Consider the following 21,325-nt stretch of genomic DNA (forward strand, 5'->3'; position numbering starts at 1 on the left):
ATCAGGATAAGCGCCTGTAATGACTAGGCGAATATTGCTCTCTAGGGAGCATTTGAATCTGGATAACTTTCCTGTAGAAAGAAACAACAGATATGATATGGTTTATGCATGATGTATGTATGAATGTGTATGGAATAACGTTTCCGAGAAGGAAGACGCTATACGCTTCTGAGAATGCAATGCAAATGATGCATGATTCGAGCGTTGCTTGGGGAGACAACGGAGGAGCACTGAATTGCTGAAGAAGTCCTGGAGAGAGTATGGAACTCTGCGGGGAGGACAAATTGAGTGACTAGAAGCCACAAGCTGCGAGCTGGCAAAGATGGATCAGAAATCTGCTGGAGACGATCAAATCTGGATGCGAGCTCTGTTTGGGGAATAAATCCTGCTTGGGGATATGAACATCCCAAATGACTGCTTGGGGAATACCTTGGCAACTTCATTGGAGAAGCAAATTCTCAACACTCTGGGGATGTGGAGGTAAGGGCAAGTCATGGATACAACTCTGATGGGAAGTGACTAACTTGCTTGTGTAGGATGCGTTCCGCTGGGGAAATCCTTGTCGGGAATAGATTCTGCTGATGATGCAAGTGAACCTCTGCTGAGGAAAGACTCAGTGGGGAAGGTGAATACTTCTGCATAACGATCCACTGAGGAGATGAGAGATCCGCTGGGGAATAAGAAACTTAGCATAAGATCCTTTTGTGAAAATATCTCCACTGGGGAAAAAATGACTCTCCTGGGGAAAACAGGTCAATCTGTTGGGGAGAGAAAACCTCTACTGGGGAGAACGAGGAACTCGGGCAAGGAACCTCATTAAGAGCTGGTTGGGGAATCAGATACCATTCATCATGATTCAACTGGGGAGAAGATATTCCACCAGGGGATAAGGCTTCTGAAGCACGGAGATCTCGTTGACATGCTTTACTGGGGATATGAGAATCTTAGAACAAAGAAAGTCTCGTCTAAATGTACTCAGCTGGGGAATGAGAATCTCTTATTAGGAAGCACTCGACTGGGGAGTAAGAATCTCTCATGGTTGGGTCCGCCGACATGCTGATACGAAACGCTTGCAAGGATGTACCTGCGAGACAAACAAATGAAAATGCCCCAGGATATAGCATGGTGTCTTTCACAGGGTCTCCTCACATGGCAGAGAACGGTAATGCTCACCCACGATGGGCAAATGCAAGAGCAAACAGATTGTCAGACATCTGGGCTTTGAAACTTTCCAAACAAGCAATGGATTCAATGAGTTGACAAGCAAGCAGTGACTAGAACACCAAACAAGTATCGGGCAGAGTATCAAGCAAACATTGGCTCTTCAAGGGAAAGCCATCAGGAAGTGGGCGTAAGGGGTCAAGCAAGAATTGACTTCAACGGGACCAAACAAGCATTGGCTTTCATAGAAGTGCCACCAGGAAGCGGGCTTTGCAGCTTCGTATTGATTGAAAGGATGTCAACAAGTAATGGGCTTATAGCTTCTCACTGCTGAGGATGACGCCTTTGACTCCCAACGGCCCTCGGATTCACAAGTTGTTAAGCTCACACCTGAACTTTAAACTGAACACCTCCTGATGAGGATAAAACGCCAATGCATATTGCCTTGCCCCAGCCTGTAAGGACTTTGAAGAAATTCGTTTCGTAAAGACTTCTTGAGATTCGTGCTATCATAGAAAACTCTCTCCAGTATCATGAACTTTGAAATCATGCCCCTGATTGACCAGAGTTGTAGGTAGCTTCAAATGCATTTGGATGAATGCCCCCTGATTGCTTAGCACTTAGAGAGATTCTTCGAATCTTGACCTGATTTCCTCAGATTGATTGAAAACTTACTCGATAGAGTAATCAAATGCTTTTGTGCCCCCTGAGGGTGATTAGACTTTGAAATATTGTTGCCTCTGCTCAACGGAGTTCGGAAGACAACTTGTCCTTCGGGAGGATAAAACTTTTCATCTGAAGTTCATGATAGAAACTTTCCTGATGTTAAGCACTCGTTCATATGCAAAGAATGTTTATTATGAGAAATATAATTCTAATGCAAAGAGTATGTTTGTCTTGAAGTTTAAAGAAACTTTATGAAAGGATGTTGTAACATCGATTTTTTTGTTAAAGAAAGAAAAGATGGTGTGGTACCAACTCAAGCATTTAGCGGATCTCCCAGGAGTCAGCTTACCGTATTCTCGTGTATAGTCTGCTTTCGAATTAACCCTGCTTCAATTAGGACTTTTCAGGGTTGTAACGTGGCCAGGTTCACGGTTTTTTTTAGAAAAAAAGATTTTTAGGCTCAAATTATTTGGTGCCCACCCCCTTCGTGATGTTCTCCAGTCCTAAGTTCAGTTAACTTGACATGAGCATTCATCTTTCAAAAGGAACTTGAGATGGTTGAGGAATTCAATGACGTCTTCTGGACACGACAATCACTTTACCTTTCGTTTTTGGTGTCTGATCACACGACTTTGTTCTTTTGCTGAGGATTCTTGTTTTGTAATCCTTTTTCCGCTTTTGCCTTGTTTTTTTTTTGTTTCCCTAACTTTTGCCTGGACAAATTCTTTTGAATTTTGAGTTGGATGTCCAGCGGGATGCCCTAACTTTTGCCTAAGTCACGTGCTTTCAAGTTGTTGACTTAGCGGGCTTTTCTTTTTTTTCTTTTCTTTTAGATTCTTTTTTTTTTGAACAAGTCGTGTGATCCTGAATCTCTGATTTGTTAGAAGTGATTGTGACTGCCTGAGTCTTTGATTGATGAAGAATTACCATTGTGGTATCATCATATTTTGACCTCTTGATGTGAGGGATAAACCACAGCGGTTTGGATGTTGGTCTTGACCTCATGATGTGAGGGATGATTATGATGTCTCGACCTCCTGAGGTGAGGAATAACCGTTGTGGATTTGACTTTCCTCAATCTTTTGAAAGATAGCCATTATTGTATCCTTAGATGTGTGCTCCTGATGAATTTTGAATGCTTGATCAGGTTAACTGAATACTACCCTGCCCCAGGGTTAAAATGTGAGGGTTTTTTATAGAAAAAGAAACTCCAACTTCGAAGGCTCAGAGGGGTTAACGAAGGTTTCACTCCCTTATATCTCCAGTGTTTGGGAATTTGAAACAATGCCTGCACATCATCAACAGGGTTCTACTCAAAAGCATACCATTTGAGGTTTTTGGTATTATGTTCATCATTCTCCCTACAGAGTTATCATGCTTTGTTAACAAGAATTGAGTATCACAACAAGCATATAAAAACATATAAGAGCAAAAGCGAATGGATTTTTTCAAGACAAACATATCAAATGCATTATGATTATAGTTCAAAAATAAACAAGTTTTGCATACAAACAGAATTGAACAAAACAAGATAGCTTAAACATGATCATGAATGATGAATTAGGAATTGCCAATGTTGAGGAGATCTTCTCCGTATGGACTTATTGCTTCAGAAGATCCAATGAGATAGAGGAGAACTTCAATTCTGGACCTCAAGTGCAAATGTGATAGCTTTTGAGTCAATCAGGTCTTGAACTTTTTCTCTGAGTAACTGACAGCCTTCAATCAGATAACCAAATGCCCCTAGAGTGGAAAGCACACCAAGCACTACGTCATAACACTTTAGATCTCTTCCTGGAAGAAGATTTCGGCAAAGTCATACAGAAGTTGCAAGTGTCCAACTTTTAGGGATTTGAGTTGTGCCAGTGGTGCACAAACTCAAGATACAAGGTGTCTTGCTTATCCCTCGGTCGGGAGCCCTAAATATAGCGAATGGAGTTTGTGAATGCTTTAGGGATTTGAGCTGCCAATGATGCGAACTCAAGAACACGGAGTCTTGCTTAACCCTCGGTCGGGAGCCCTAAATATAGCTGCTGAAACAGAAAACACCATCATGAATGGAGTAAATTTGTATTACCATGAGCGAACAACAATAACCTCTGACGCTTGGCTATCAAAGTCATTTGGAACACACAATGGCTATCGTGAAGGAAACCTCTGGCAGTACCATTTGCAAGTGTGATTCTCATGAATTACTCCTCAAGGAAGAACAAACATTCTACTTGCAGCAGATGAAATGGAATTGACCAGTAGGAACCATTACGAATAAACTCAAACATCTCTGCATCGAGCAAGTTCTGTACTCTTTGTACCTCAACACTTTGTAAGGCTTGACATTATGATCAGGTGCCCCGAGAATGGAAAACACCAAGTATTGTCTTCAAAATCAGGTGAGCTATTTGTGGTAAGAAAGATCCAAAGCAACCAACTTAAATTCCAACAAGCAAGGAAGTAACTCGAACTCAAGGCATTAGGATTCTCATCAGCTTGTTAATCTTAATCTTTTTCCGTCTCTGTTGACAAGCGAAGGCTAGTGACAATGAAACTCCAGGATGAGGCGGTGACTCGGGATATGAAGTAGAACCTTGAGAATGAGAGGCGTCTCTGTAGAAAACTTTGGATTATTGTCTGGCAGAAGATTCTGGCGAAGTCACACGGAATTTTGTAAGTGCTTTAGGGATTCGAGCAATGCAAATGGTGCAATGCTCAAGATAGACAATGTCTTGCTTATCCCTCGCGCGGGAGCCCCAAGCAACTTCAAACATTTGCAGATCCTAACATCACGACCAGGTGCTCCAGAATAGAACTCACACCTAGTGTCATCGTCATCAAGTAGAGAATTTGCAAACATCAATGCAGTACGGAGCTTAACCAGTTACAAATAAAGCAAGCATGGAAGCCACTGAGCATAAGACACGTCTTCAAAAAGAAACCCAATTGAGCTTTCACCTTGGATAAAATCCCCACAAAGTTGTTCCATGACCAATCTTTGAGCTCACAACAGTAACAAGTCAAGTGTGCGAGCCTGAAGAGAGTACCAAGTCTGAATAAGAGATCCTCGAGCTTGAACACCTGTTATGCATGAAATGTATGAGATGCATGGTATGAATGCAATGCCATGTTCATTCAATTTCCAAGGAATCCTCGTGTTTTGATTTTATTTTTAAAGCAAGAGATGGAAAAGCTCAATACGAGGCTTAAAGATATGATTCCTTGGAAATGGAAGGAACCTGTATGCTGGTTATTTTTTGTACATCATTTTTTGGAAAAGTAAATATGCAATGATGCAAGGTGGTGGGACTTTGGATGTCTCCCACCGGACATGTCTGGATTGCCGGTAACACACATAGTACAAAGCCAAAGGTTCGGCCCCAAATGATATACCACTCGGAACATAGAATGTCAATCCACGGAACCAAAGCCCATAGTCAATAACACACTGGAATAGAACACATATTACCACTCGAACAAGAACCATAGTACCCCACGAACAGGAACCAACAGTACACTCGAACGAGAACAGCGGTAACCCACGAACAAGAACAGCGGTAACCCACGAACGAGAACAGCGGTCACCAACAATGTACCTGTTAAATGATCATTGATTCCCGCCCCACTCACGGGTAAAATCTAGGCCAAGGTAAGGTCATGAAACGCAGTATACGGTCCGCCCGAAGGTAAGCATCATCACAGCGCGTAAGCGGGTGACGATAATACCTCCGTTTGAAACCACTACTCTGCTCGTGTTCACATAATCCATCCCGAGACGTACACCTCGAGACAAACCATGCTCCCACTCTATCCTAGGGTTCCTATGGTTCACACATAGCCTGGGTATTGGGCCTTTTACCTCTTGAAACACCCACCCAACAGACAGAGATCCAGCCAGTCCAGAATATGATGCAGAAAAGTAAAAGCGCACATAGAATGCAATGCAAACAGGTAAATATGCAAAGCAATAAAAACACCCAATGATAAACACACAAGCGCTAGGATCGACTCGCTAGGTCCGGACCAGCAACAGGTCGAGACGTCCCCAGCAGAGTCGCCAGCTGTCGCTACCGCGAAAATTAACAGAGTCGCCACTAACATATTTATCCTGAAAAGGAAGGGAATGCCAGCAAACCACAAAACAAAACAACGGTCTCACGACCAGAGAAAAAGGGTAAGGGAGTCGGTTACGCGGGGGGAAGGTATTAGCACCCCTCGCGCCCATCGTACTCGATGGTATCCACGCTTATGTCTAAACCTATGGGTGTGTAAGCAAACTGCGCTAATCTGAACTAAATGCATGCAGAATGTAGGGAAAAGAAAGTGTTATGCTCGCACGGGCCCTACCCCGCTGCCTACGTATCTGTTTTGCAGAATCAGAGCTACCGTAGCTCGGCTAACTAGTTTCTGTTTGTTTTGTGTTTTTTAGGTGAACGAGTTACATTCACACTCCGCTGCTCGACCTTTGGAGACTTATGCTTGGGAATGGAGCGGAAATAACAAGCTCTTAAGAAAAGAAAATCAAAGAGTGTGGTTTGTGCTTTAAAGAATGCATGAGGAAGACCTAAGCTAAGGGGGGAAGCTTGCTACCTAATGTTATCATACAAAGGGTACAAGTCTAAGCTAAGCTAGCAACCTACGGGGGAAAAAGGGAAGCACACAATAAGCACACAAACGAGCATCCGCTCGTAAAGCAAACAAACCAACGGTACTGACCGAATGGTAGAAAAGCGGTCCCGCCATAGCCAAGGGGAGCAGCTCAACCCAAGTCAACCAAGCATTAGACCTCGTGAAAATGATCGGGCCATAGACAAGAGGGCGGACCCCTCTCAGCAACCAAGCCGTCACGGATCATATAGGAAAACGGTGCGTGCGTACACCGAGCATCAACGTCGAGCGACGCGAGCTATAGGAAAGGCGGGGGTCCGGCTGCATGAACCCTTTTCCTGACATACTCGATAACAAGATCTTGTGCAGGTTCAGAAGCGAGCGACGCGTAGCGTGCGCATACTGAACAGACTCGATGAGACTAGGCGGGGGTTGATTACGAACCCTTGACCGCATTTCTTCCATGAGGACTTAACGGAGTGCCATATAGGACTTATTACACCGTGACTCCCTGCCGCAAAGCACAAATGTAAACACACCAACAAAAACAGAGCCTCTTTCGAGGGCTTGGCCAGATGCATGTCTAGGTCCTACTTCTCATGTTAAAGGATGATGCGGAAAGCGGTAAAAGGGACCAGGAGACAATACCGAACGGATAGCAAATCCGCAGTGAGCTAACAACGCAAGCAGAACTAAGAAACTTCACGTAATCTAACATCCAGCAAAGCCAGGAGTCCATCATAAGCGTCAAAGCGATGCGGTGTGAAAGTAAATCACAACCGCTATGTGGTGCGTATCAAACACAACCACACAAGCAACCTGCAAGAGAAACACAAGCCAGACGATACAGGAATATACATCTCAATGAATGAGAGATCAGGTGAATCGCATCGGTAATAAGTCCGTGTCCCACAAATAAAGTGGAACACGATGCAAATCAATCGCACCGGAAGCGAATTCGTGTCCCACAAATAAAGTGGAACACGAAGCAATCGAAGGCCCTCTTGAAGTACCTCGCACATCTCAACAACCAAATCAGTAATAACAAGGAGGCACCCACCCTCCACAGAAATAAATTCTAAGTAAATTCTAAAACAACATCTAACAAGATTAAATTGTTTTTTTATGGCATTTTATCAAAGAATTAGAACTACACTATGAAACAAAACATTTAAGTTCTAACAAGAAAATAATACATGTTTTTATTCATTTTTTATCAAGCAAAAAGTCTAACAAATGTAATTGTTTTTATAGCATTTTTATTACCTAAAAATAGAGAAGAAACTAAGTGAAAAATCCTAAATCTAACATGAATTTGAGATAGATCCAGGGGGTTTATTGAGTGAAATAAGGTGTAGATAGGGAAAAGGGCGCAGGGCCCAGCCAGAAAGAGGCCCAACAGATTTTTGTACACAAACCTTTTTGTTTAGGCCAGAAATGGGGGGTGCATGGGCCTACATAGGGTGAACCGTGGGAATTTGGTAACAGGCCCAAAACTGATTGTTTTTTGTTCATATTTCGAATTCATGCCAAGAATTGGCGCTATGGGCTTAAGGGTGGTGTAAGGAGCATTTTCGGTCAAGGCCCACGGCTTATTCAGTTCAAACTTTGTACAGATTTTTATACCATGCTTTTCTAATTAAACACATGAATCTTATTAAAACTCAATTTAAATGCTAAACTAAATTCAATCAATTTCAATTAATCTCCATTAACTATACATTAATCAGAAGGAGAATTAAAAAGGAATTAGGTTTACGTGTTTTGTGAGACTCAGGCTTGTTCTTCTCCTCTTCACGAGACCGGCGGCGCAAACTCTCTCTCCGGCGAATTCGCCGCCGTGAGCAAACACAGCCTTCCACTCGTCTCTTCTCTCATTGATTTCCCCTCCGATACCTCTCGCTCTCTCTCAAACGCGCTCTCTTATCTCAATCTTTTGTCACTATCTGATTCAAATCCGTCTCTCTGTGTTATTGATGATTTAGCCGCGATGTTGTTATTGCTATTTGATGAAATTTGCATTGTTGTTGTTGTTGAATGTTGTTCTTGCAGGCGAATAATGATGTGATGTTGAAGGTTGCGATGCGTGGCGGTGGCGATGGCGAAGGTGGATGCAATGCGTGCCGATGGCGAAGGTGGATGCGATGAACGAAGTTTGTTCGTGAAGATTACACAGAGAACGATGATTCTCCGTGAGATGATGAAGATGATGATCGATGATGATGATGATGATGAAGAGTTTGAAGGTGCAGATCGAAAAATTGCTTCCAAAAAGTTTGTTAGTGAATCTGTTATCCTCTTGAACTTGGTTCTCTTTTGGTTTTATGCAGATTATCAGCGTTACTCGAGTATTCCCGGTTGAGAGGTTATGAAGGTGATGACGACGATGAAGCGTCGATGATGAACATTACAATTCGGTTATCATGAATATTTTCCGGAATTTGTATCAAGTGATGAACGAAGCAAGAGAGATTGAAGATTGTTGGAGAAGGTTGAAGAGTGAGATATTGATGGAAGATTTGAGAAGTGAGATCGAAGATTGTTCAATTGAGAGGTTGAAGATTGGGCGAAGGTTGTGGATCCGAAGGAGTCTTTCCGTTACATTTTTCTGTGAGTGTTCGGTGATTGTTATGAATGGAGGAGGAAGATTGAAGATGATGGAGATTGTGAATTGAGAAGAAGAGTTTGTTACCAATCTCTCTTTTCTGTTATCATTTTTCTTTTGCTGATTTTTTGTTATGAATTTGTTGTGAACTCCTGGAATTCCGTTAGAAATCACATGCTATCGGATCAATTTTTGTTCTGCAGGGAGTTGGCTCCGCCTTATCTTAGATGCTGGATGCAGGGCCGCATCTTAAACTGATTTAGCCGAGTTATCGTTATGGTTTGTTGGTGAAGTGCAAGCTATGGCGTGAATTAGTGCAAGTCGGTCCCTTTGGAATGGAGTAACGCCTCTCAAACTTCAGCATAACAGGGACTTGTTCTTTCACTCCTTTGGATAATTTTTGTAACATTTTTAATACATTTTTGTAATTGGATTTTGAATGTAACTTGATTTTTTGTAAAGGATTTGTATTGTGATTGTAATGGATTGAACTTTAGAATGGTGTAATGTATTGGACTTTTGAATTTTGAATTGTGATGAGTGGACTTAAATCCGACTCTTGAGCATTTTCCGATTTCCATAAGGGCATTGCAACAACAACACACTTAACCCATAATCCTTAAAAAGAATCATTTCTCGATATCTTGAATTAAATTTTCGATGAACGAAAATGTCTTGAACAAAATTTGAACAATAGAATCAATTAGATCATCACGTCGAATTCACCCTCGAATCATTAGCACCCTAATTCAACATCAATTCCCCAATTCAAAACAAACTTGTACAATAAGCCATTAAATTGAAAGTACAATGGCGCCTTGAACACAATACTCTTCTTCAGTACATAATCTTGCACCATGACTCAGTATCTTTCACAATTCACCTCACAAACTCCTTGACTTAACAATCTCAAAACAATAGAAACTCTTTAGTTTTTCTCAATTTTTGAACGACGAAATAAACGTCGTTAATAACTTATAGCACGATGAAGAGGGCAAATTTTGGGGTGCAACACCAAGGTCATTATGTAAGAGCTTGGTGAAACACAATTCTCTGTGCTTATTGATGAGTCGCGTGATATATCTATCAAAGAGCAAATGGAGGTGATGTTGAGGTTAGTAGTTGTATTTTCCAATTCCTATTACATATTATTCTCCATGCCTCCATATAACATTGTTGAATACATTTGACTTTTTATTTATATTGCTAGGTTCTCGAACGACAAAGGAAAAGTTGTGGAACGATTTATTGCTCTACATCATGTCAAATATACTATATCTGAGGCACTAAAGGATGCTCTTTATGGTATTCTTGATCGTCACACGTTATCTATTTCAAGGATACGAGGGCAAGGATATGACGGGGCTTCAAATATGAGAGGGGAATTTAATGGTTTGCAAATAAAGATTCTAGATGAAAACCCTTATGCTTTCTATGTCCATTGTTATGCTCACCGTTTGCAATTGGTGGTTGTGTCTGTTGCTAGTCGTTGCTCATCTATTCATGATTTCTTTGAGTATATCACCTTGATTGTAACCACAACAAGTGCATCTTGCAAGAGAAGGGATGATTTGACGGAGGCACAACACCAATATATTTTGAATAGGCTTGAGAGTGGTGAGATATCTCAAGGAAAGGGCTTGCGCCAATCATCTAGTCTCGCTAGACCCGGGGATACTATATGGGGTTCACATTATACTACCTTGATTCGTTTGGATGAGATGTGGTCCTCCGTGTTAGAGGTGCTTAGTATTGTTGATGAAGATGGACATGGACCATCTCAAGCAGCAGGTTTGATAGAAAAAATGGAGAGTTTTAAATTTGCTTTCATTTTGAAGTTTATGTTAAAGTTGTTTGGTATCACAAATGAACTTTCAAAAATCTTGCAAACAAAAGATATTAATATTGTGCTTGCTATGGAATTAGTTGATGATGTTAAAGCTCGGTTGGCTACATTGAGAGAGAATGGTTGGGATGATTTATTTATTGATGTCCAAGAATTTTGTGTTGCTCAAAGTATTCCGGTGCCAAATATGGATGAAGAAATACCGGTTCGGGGTCGTTCAAGAAGAGAAGGGAGAATTGTCACTAATCTTTACCATTACCGTACAGAGATTTTTTATGTTGCTATTGACAAAATATGTGTGGAGATGGATCACCGGTTTAGTGAAGGAAGTCACATTGTGCTGGATTACTTCTCATGTCTTGACCCCAAGAACTCTTTTTCCAAGTTTGATGTTGATAAGCTTGTTCGTCTTGCTGATATTTATCATGCAGACTTTTTTAATGATGATCGTGGAACAATAAGGGAGCAACTTGAGACTTATGTACTTCAAGTGAAAAGGCATGCTTCCTTTACTTCTTGTGAAGATGTTCAAAGTTTGGCTATGAAGATGGTTCAAACTGAGAAACATTATTTCCATTGGTCTACAAACTCATTGAGTTTGCTTTGATATTGTCGGTGTCGACAACATCTGTCGAACGAGCTTTTTTAGCAATGAAGATTATCAAGTTTAATTTGCGCAACAAGATCAATGATGTGTGGTTCAATGACTTGATGATATGGTACACCGAACGGGAGATATTCAAGTCACTTAAAGATGTTGATATTATGCGAACATTCACCGCAAAGAGGTCTCGGAGAGGGCATTTACCTCCTAATTTTATTTAGCACACTATTTACAGGTTAGGTTTCATCTTTCTTATGTAGCACATTTTATGACTATTTATATATTATGTCACATGTAACTCGCGGTTAAAATTTTTGCCCAGGCTACCTAAAATTCCTGGCTCTGCCACTGGCAGCATCTGATGTTCCAGGGCCTTCAGGTACCGGGGCTTCTTCACCACCTCCACCTCCCGCTAATGACCAGAACTGCCGCCTGCAGTACATCGCAGTTCACTTGGATAGCCTCGAGGGTCTGGTGAACCTTGATGGTGAGGTCCACAGTATTTTAGTTAGGTTGGCGGATGTTTGCCGTGGATGACTTATGTAGATTTATTTTGTTATCATTGTATTATTTGTATATTTGTCTATTTTGTACGAACATCTTATTTATTGCATAATCTTTTTGGCTATTACATGTTTCGAGTAGATAAAGAAAATAACATCAATAACAAACAAATTTAATTAACAAACATCAGATGACAAACAACAAGCATAAAATTGACAATCAGGACCCTCCAAAAGTGTCGGCAAAATCTCATCCGTTTTAAAAAAATTGAAACATACCGGAAATTTAGTTTATTCGAAATTTCCAGTATACCGGAAATTTGAAAATTCCGGTATACCTGAAATTTCAATTTCCGGTATACCAGAAATTTCAAATAAACTAAATTTCTGATATGTTGAACCGGAAATTAAAAATTAACTGAATTTCTGGTATTTTTTTTCGGAAATTTTGAGGTGCATACCGGAAATTTGGTTCAGAAATTCTTTGTTTTTCACATTTTTTTAACAGGGGTAAAATTGGAATAAAAATTAGGGGGTGGCAGGTACAATTTATGGGGGTGGCAAGTTAATTTCTCGAGAATACTGGTTCCACTTTTTGAAGAATTTAACCTGTCACTCCCACTTATACTTGATATTTCTGTATTATTTTATAATTTATAAAGTGTTTCTGTTTAAATTTGGAGTCAAATATGCATATAAAATTTTTGGTAGAATTTTCGGTGCAAACAAAATTTCTGATAATGTATTCATAATTTATGGTATGAACTAATACCGGTATTTTCAAAAAATGTCATGTTATACAGGAAATTTCTGGTAGTATAATTTTATAGAGTTTCCTATGGTTAGGATTTTGTCGATAGTTTTGTACGACTGTGATTTTACTGATGGTTTTGAATGGTTTAGAATTCATCCAAAGTTGTATAAATAGGGGACATCTATTGTTGAGAAAAACATCTCAAAATGCTTCTTCCTCAATTTTTATTAAGGCCTAAATGTACTTCAATGGAGATAAACTTCTTGTAGAGTTTCAGCTTCTGGATGGCACCACATCTCTCACCTCATTGACATTTGAGTTGAATGAATTATTGCCTGAAACCGATAACAAAAAGGAGAGAAAGATCGAGTTTCATAAAGACTGGATTGATAGTGATGGAAGGGTGAAATATAACCTTATTGAGTTGAAGACTGATGAAGATTTGACGGTTATGTGAAGATCATTTCGTTGTAGGCTAACAAAGGGGCCGATCGAATTTAATGCAAAGATTTCAAGATTTGTCGACGACATAACTAAGATGATGAAATGTCCTGAAAAATTGGGTAGTGTCTAGGTTTTTATGTTTTGTTATTGTTAATTTACGTTACTTGTAATGTCTTAAGTTATGTCCATTTGCGAAATATGTAATCGATAAAATATTATGTAATAAAACGTACGGTGCTACAAGTGTAAAATCAAATAACTAAATAGGTCACCCCACAGGCTATGCATGTTGACCGTGATAATCCAGTAAAAACCTCAACATTTGGGTTTACCAAACCCATGAGGTTATTTGTAATCAAAGCGATCATCTGCAAGTGTTGTTGGTCATCGGCATTAGGTGAAATTAGGGGTGGCGGCTAGTCATCAATAGGTACCTCAGTATCGGAAAGCACATCATCATTTGTATGCTCAATAGGACGTATAGTGAGAGTGTGAGATACCGTGAGGAACCACTCCAATTAACCATCCTCACATTATGAGTCGTGTTGAACCCTAACTGCGTTATCCATAATGGAACAGTTAAAGTTGATAAAGTTTCTCTGAAACCACCTGCCAATGCTCGAAGCTTATGCATCTGGAACTGGTCGTGGGATGCCCTAGACATAACCATATTTTCGCATACATTTCTCAAGCAAGTGTCTAGAGACTAAGGTCTTCCACCGCGTTTAACCAAAAAGTAAAGAACACTCATCAAACTCGCGGTGGACTCTGTGACTTATGTATGGTGTCTAGATGTCATCATCTACTACACCGTATTAAGCCTCCTCATGTACTCCATAACACCACATGGATATGTTTTCCTGGACTTCAATCACCTCGCCTATAAGTCGCCTACCTCTATCTGCTGGACCCTCTTGTCACAGATGGTGGGGAAATGCTCATATATTCAGCACTGATAAAAGAACACAGACACAACAAATAATAATTAATAAATGTTATTTGTAACAATTAAATAATAACTACACTACAAATAATAATCTCTAGTGTACTGTGAATAGACTCAAATAACTAGCAAACTATTTGATCTCAAATGCAGTCGCAACTTCAAGTGTTGCATATTGGATGGTCAATGCAGCGCACCCCCAAGCCCATCTGGTATCTTCAAGGTTATTAAACAACCACATGTTCCGAGCATCAATATAAACACCTAAGGTATCGCAAAGAGATTACATGTTACTATATGTAGCATGTACACCCTAGCATCAACCTCATACATTTGGGCCTCCACAAGCTCGTGGTATCTATCCCGAAGCCAAGACATCCGAAGGTGAGCTCCCCTGTTACAATAAAATTGCATGCAAGCTTTTGATTAATAATAGGAGTGGTGAAGAATCTACCACTTATGGGGAGGTTGAACAAGGATGAGATATCATTAAAAGTGATAGTCATCTCCCTAAACGATAGATGAAAGGAAGATGTTTCCCTGTACCATCGCTCAACAAAAGCACTCATACTTAAAGCATCAAACATGGTAAGTGAGGAGTCAGCAAATGATAGGAGACCAAAATCCCTTACAATTTGCCTGACCCGCTCAGGCATCAGACTCCTAGGGAAGTTCTTCATCTTTGACTCGTGGGATGCCACCACCAGCATGGGACGATCTTGTAACAAACAAGGTTAAAAAAATTATCAATTAGATTTCAATATATGATGGAACAATAATAACTAAATTAAAGTTAAACATAAAATATATATACCTCTCCCTTCCATAATCGGTATGTCACATGGTCAGCATACTCGGTAAGCACTGATCAATCATTGGATCTATCTGGGAACTCTCCATCAGTGTGCACTCATGGCTCGGTCGAAGCAGAAGTTGTAACCTCTATATCATCACCTATAGCAGCCACTTCATTAGCAATAGGGGCATCTGTGACGGCCACCTCATAAGCAATAAGGGACACATCTGTCTCGCCCACATCTTCACCAACAGGTACCGCATCTATCACGACCACCTCAGCTGGGTCAATAACAGTCTGACCATGCACCTCTTGAGCATGAACAATGTCAGCATCATATATGGGCCGCTCGGCGTCAGCTGTAACAGGGTGGAAGGAACTGCACCTACTTAGTCAACTATTTCCATTGAGAAATGAGAACTACTCGTCTAGCTCGTAGCTGGGAAGACTCTGCCTCAACAGCCCTAGCTCGGGCTTCTTCTCTATCTAAGGTCCTGCCTGCAATGGTATCATCCTTTCCTTTGGTTTTCAGTGCAAAAATGAAAAAAAAAAAACGCAAAAAAATCAGTGAACTACTGCAAATTTAGAAATTTCCTACATATCACCGAAAATTCTGAAACTTTCGGTACATTTTTTCAATTTAACTACTGAAAATTTTGAAAATTCCGATAAAATTCTAATTTTTGAACTATCGAAAATTTTGAAATTCCTAGTACCATGCTATGAATAAATTTAGAATTTTTAAAATTTCTATATAAATGAATGCAAAAGTACCAGAATTTTTTAAATTCAAGGTAAAAATATAAAGAATTGTACCAGAAAATTTGAAATTCCTGGTATAAGTGTGGGGGTGACATGTTAAATCCTCTACCCTTAGGTGCTCCCCAAATCTTTGGAAATTCCAAAATGTCTTTCATGTGTCCGAAAATGCATATTCGAACGCACCCAAAATCGCATCAATCTTTGCTTTGCTGAGATTTACCCTATTTTGAACAAAATATGGTTCGGAGATGTATCTCCGTATATTATTTCGATTACGTTCGAAGATGCATCTATGAAATACGCTATGTACACTAAAATGGTTTAATTAACAACTCAATGATGTTTTTGGACATGCATATTGATCAGTGCATTTTGATGCACATTCTCTTATGTTTGTACTTAGGCATTTCTATCGTTTGCTTTGCTTATTTTTATATTTTATAATGTTTTTCTAATTTATTTTATTTTTAGTTTAATTTGATTTTCGCAATTTATTTTCAGCATTAGCAGTATGTACTAAAATGATCATAACTGGAGCTACGGAAATCCGATTGACGCGTTCTAATAATCGCCGGAAAGCTAAGAGAAAGAGCTACAACTTTCATGTTGGAGTCAAAGTCAGATTCTGAGTCAATTATTCCCAGAATTTCGTTAGAAGTTGCAGTTTAGAAACAATTAGTTTTTGACCGATTTTTGGGCCGGGTTTTTAATGTTTTTGACCCAGTTGGGTTATAACCGGAATTCCTTGTTTCTTCCATATAGTTAGGTCTGGCCGCTAATGTTCATTATTACGTTTCACTATTCACGAAATTATGAGGCAAGCTTGTACGAATTCCATGGAGAACTAATTCCCTTGAGACAATTTGCTGTATTCAGGTTCCGACCTTGAGGTTATTATAATTATAATTCAGTTCTATTCCTTTCAATATTGATCTATGTCTCTTGTTTGCTTAATTCGATTTGCATAGACTATATTGATTTAATTCGATTGGTTGTATGATCCTAACTATAGTCACGTTATCGTTTGCTTAATTCGTTATCGTGTCCGTTTAATTCATGTTTGCTTAATTCATGAAACTTAATCCTGTTTGCTTAATTTGGATAATAAGAACATACAACTTATACTATCAATTGCGCTTGTCAATGGATATTATAATCTAATAGGAGTAGATAATCCGCTTAGGAGGTTGGAATTATAATAATCAATGATAGATAGGAACCGAATCAGCAAATTGTCGTTTTAGCTTATTTTGATAATCACTTAATTTACTCTATTTTATAAATTGGTTCTAAAACTATAAACCCCCAATTTTATTTATATTAGTTAATAACAAAATAATAATCCTTGTGATACGACTCGAGTCATTGTCGCTATACTACGCTTTTTAAAGTTACTCGTTTTGATCCGTGCGCGACAGCGGATCAAATTGGCGCCGTTGTCGGGGATTCTTGTTGTTATTAATTAATATTAGGCATAGTGTTGTTGCTAGGATTTTTTGTGTTGTGTTTGTTGATTTTCAGGGTTGCAATTCCGGTTGGTGTACAGTGATAAATTTTCCAGCCTATCAGGTAAGTTTGAAAGCTACTGTTTCGAATCGTTCCGAATTTTTTCCACAAAGTCAGAAATAAATCGACGAACAGTACCCCTTTTAGAATAGAATTCTAAAGGAACTTAACCCTCAAAATTGCAAATTCGTTGTTTTTCTATTTTTTATGAATTATTTATTGTTTTCATAGTGTCAAAAAATTCCAAAAAAATTCTCAAAATTTTTATTTGTCTTCATTAGATTAAATTTTGTGCTTTTGTATTTTTTTGAATTTATTTTAATCATATTTGTTTTTTCGTGTAAAAAAAATGGGAGACTCGTTGAATCAGTTGGCTTATCTTATTAATTTGATGGAAGCAAGAGAACATCAATCGTGCTATCAAAATCATATTCCACTTGCGATTTGCAATATTTGTTCTTCAAATTTTCATGGTAATGATGCATGTCCTATGTTGTTAGATACTAATTTTTATGGTGAGGCTCAAATGGTAGGTGATCTTCAAGGACAATACTCATACATTGAAGAGCAACCTATTTGGCCATATCAACAATTTCAGCAAAATGCATCAGTGAAAGCTGAAACACAATCATATTTGAAAGAAATTATCAAGCAAATGGCTTAAAATAATAAGCGAATGACTGAAAATAATTTGCAATTTCAACAACATATGAAATCTATGTTTCCAGTTAAAAAAGTCCAAGGTGAACAAATAATCTCAAGCGTACATCAAATTCAAAAGAACGTGATGTTTCATGATGATGTACAACCTGTTGCATCATTAGAGTTAACACGATGTGATACCAGCCTTGATGAATTTCCAGGTGAGCCCATTAAAGCTGTGTTTGTTTCATATGATGAACTCATAGTAAGAAACAAAAAATTCAAGTGAATGCATGAAAGAGATTATGCCACAAAATTTCTTGAAATCTGATTTGTATGAATTATATACTTCTCTTGAAGTAGATAACTCTCTTGAAATTTTTGCTTGTGAATGTGGTGTTTGTAATGTTTGTCCTGAGATCAGTGCAGCCATTTTAGGTGAAGATAGTTTGATGCCGACAACCACTTGTGCAGGAATTCTAGCAAATTCAACAACTCTTGAATTTGACACAAAAAATGTGGATTTTTGCCTTAAGCAACCATTGCCCATAGCAGAATTTTTTTCGGTGGAAACTCTAATTAAGCCAAACAACATGGAATTATCTTTCACCATTTGTGCATCTCTTCCACCTAATTTATCAGACTCACAAGCTAATTGTGGATTTTCTATTTTTCATACTTTTGTTATTGCAGGTTTACCATATGTGCAGACTATTGCTCCTAAGCCACCCGATTTTTTACTAATATCCAAGTTCACTTGCTATTTACTTTTTCCTATTTCATGTGTTCGTAGTGCAGAAAGGCCTCCACCAAAACCACCAGACATGAAAGTTACATTCCACCTTAAACCCTCGGGTGTGTTCTTTCCTTTCTCATTCTTATTTTATATTTATGTTCTTTCATTGAGGACAATGTATGTCTTAAGTGTGGGGGAGGGAATCATTTTTTTTTCTTTCAATTTTATTTTTTGTTTTTGTTTTGTTTTCAATTCTTTAAAAAAAATGCTTCTTTGAAAGTTTTGGGATATAAATTAATATGAGGTTAGTTGTGGAGACTTGGGAAAAGTTGACAAGATCGGTATCGTCTTAATACCGTAAGTCTCTTGAGTATAGAAATTGTTTTGAATACTTGTTATGACATAGCCTTGAATTATCATTCTCTAATAGCTTTTGAGTAGTTTATCTTTGCAGTCGGCACCATCTCACACATGCTCTACGTAAGGAAGCCAATGAAAATAAGTGAGTGATCCAAGTTTTTTTTTTAAAAATGAAAAAATAAAAAAGGAATGCACCTTCTAAGTTTGGTGACCCTCACTCAGTCACTTAACCCAACGGTTGTAGAACCTATAAAAAAAAGATTTCAAGTCCCGTTGTTAGTTGGTTCAGAGGTTTCTGGTGCTGAACTTGGTAGAGAGGATTACGGTCTGATCCCCCACAACTACAATTGGGGAATAAAAGGGGTAATACCATTTAGGCCTTACTATGAGTGTGTGGAGATAACAGGCTTAATGTGATTGCGCCAGAATGAAAAAGGGTAAAAAGGAGGATGATTAAGTTAGGCTTTGGCATAATAACATGATTCGAAGCGGTTTGTGTGTTCAGGAGGCTTATGACCGCACAATTGTGGATTTGTATTCCTACGATATTCTTAGTGTGAAATATTAGTACATATTGATGCAACCTTAACCGCAAAAGAGTTTATAGCCCATAATGAGTAAATGTTGTTGTGTGTTTCTTTTGAGTTTTGATTTTACTTTGCTCGGAGTGCAAAAGTTCAAGTGTGGGGGAATTTGATCAGTGCATTTTGATGCACATTCTCTTATGTTTGTACTTAGGCATTTCTATCGTTTGCTTTGCTTATTTTTATATTTTATAATGTTTTTCTAATTTATTTTATTTTTAGTTTAATTTGATTTTCGCAATTTATTTTCAGCATTAGCAGTATGTACTAAAATGATCATAACTGGAGCTACGAAAATCCGATTGACGCGTTCTAATAATCGCCGGAAAGCTAAGAGAAAGAGCTACAACTTTCATGTTGGAGTCAAAGTCAGATTCTGAGTCAATTATTCCCAGAATTTCGTTAGAAGTTGCAGTTTAGAAACAATTAGTTTTTGACCGATTTTTGGGCCGGGTTTTTAATGTTTTTGACCCAGTTGGGTTATAACCGGAATTCCTTGTTTCTTCCATATAGTTAGGTCTGGCCGCTAATGTTCATTATTACGTTTCACTATTCACGAAATTATGAGGCAAGCTTGTACGAATTCCATGGAGAACTAATTCCCTTGAGACAATTTGCTGTATTCAGGTTCCGACCTTGAGGTTATTATAATTATAATTCAGTTCTATTCCTTTCAATATTGATCTATGTCTCTTGTTTGCTTAATTCGATTTGCATAGACTATATTGATTTAATTCGATTGGTTGTATGATCCTAACTATAGTCACGTTATCGTTTGCTTAATTCGTTATCGTGTCCGTTTAATTCATGTTTGCTTAATTCATGAAACTTAATCCCGTTTGCTTAATTTGGATAATAAGAACATACAACTTATACTATCAATTGCGCTTGTCAATGGATATTATAATCTAATAGGAATAGATAATCCGCTTAGGAGGTTGGAATTATAATAATCAATGATAGATAGGAACCGAATCAGCAAATTGTCGTTTTAGCTTATTTTGATAATCACTTAATTTACTCTATTTTATAAATTAGTTCTAAAACTATAAACCCCCAATTTTATTTATATTAGTTAATAACAAAATAAGAATCCTTGTGATACGACTCGAGTCATTGTCGCTATACTACGCTTTTTAAAGTTACTCGTTTTGATCCGTGCGCGACAGCGGATCACATATCCAGAAATGTGAAGTAGGAAATTGGATAAAACACCACCTTGCAATATCTTTTTCTTCATGCTCAAACTACACTTCATTTTCAAAACCCTTAAAAAGCAAATTTCATTCTCAATCAACTTTTCAACACAAAAACATAATTCTTGTATTTCATCACATCAAAGAGAGCAAAGGAAGATGTAATTGCAGGTCAAGTTCATTCATTCCATCCCTCATTCATTACATTAATGTGTTTTTTGGCCTGAAAAATGAACGTTGAATCCGGATATATATCTCTGGACGAAATTTTGTGTGGTCAAGAAATACATCTTAGGATTATCCTGATAGTTTGAGTCTTAACATTATTTTTTTTCTATTATTGGTGGTATTAGATATGGTGCACCCAGATATGTTTCCCAAAACTATTGTGAGTGTGGATGTTAAACCAATTGAAGTGAAGCATGATGTTAAACCAGATGAAGTGAATGATGATGATAAACTGGGTGCTCGACTGGGTATTGTTGAGGTAGATGTTAGTGCATAATTTAGAAATAAGCAAGAGTTTATTGTTCGTGAACATATGCTATAATGGGTCAGCATGAAGGTCGGGAAATTGGGGTTTGGCGTCGTAATCATAAGGTCTGACAATAGTTTGGA

General features: G+C 38.5%; 1 long non-coding RNA gene and 1 pseudogene across 2 annotated transcripts; both read left to right on the forward strand.

Annotated features, from left to right (window-relative positions):
- The first annotated feature begins 8,026 nt into the window (after positions 1-8,026).
- Positions 8,027-9,562, forward strand: LOC131610447 (uncharacterized). 2 transcript variants are annotated; one of them, XR_009286489.1, is made up of 3 exons: positions 8,086-8,672; positions 8,757-9,109; positions 9,235-9,562. It is a non-coding gene; the product is annotated as an uncharacterized LOC131610447 (long non-coding RNA). The 2 variants fall into 2 exon arrangements; XR_009286488.1 differs by having other exon boundaries at positions 8,027-8,672; positions 8,757-9,562.
- Positions 9,563-10,128: 566 nt separating this feature from the next.
- LOC131614973 (uncharacterized) lies at positions 10,129-11,669 on the forward strand (annotated as a pseudogene).
- Positions 11,670-21,325: the final 9,656 nt, after the last annotated feature.

Source organism: Vicia villosa, linkage group LG6, assembly GCF_029867415.1.
Source record: "Vicia villosa cultivar HV-30 ecotype Madison, WI linkage group LG6, Vvil1.0, whole genome shotgun sequence".
NCBI lineage: Eukaryota > Viridiplantae > Streptophyta > Magnoliopsida > Fabales > Fabaceae > Vicia > Vicia villosa.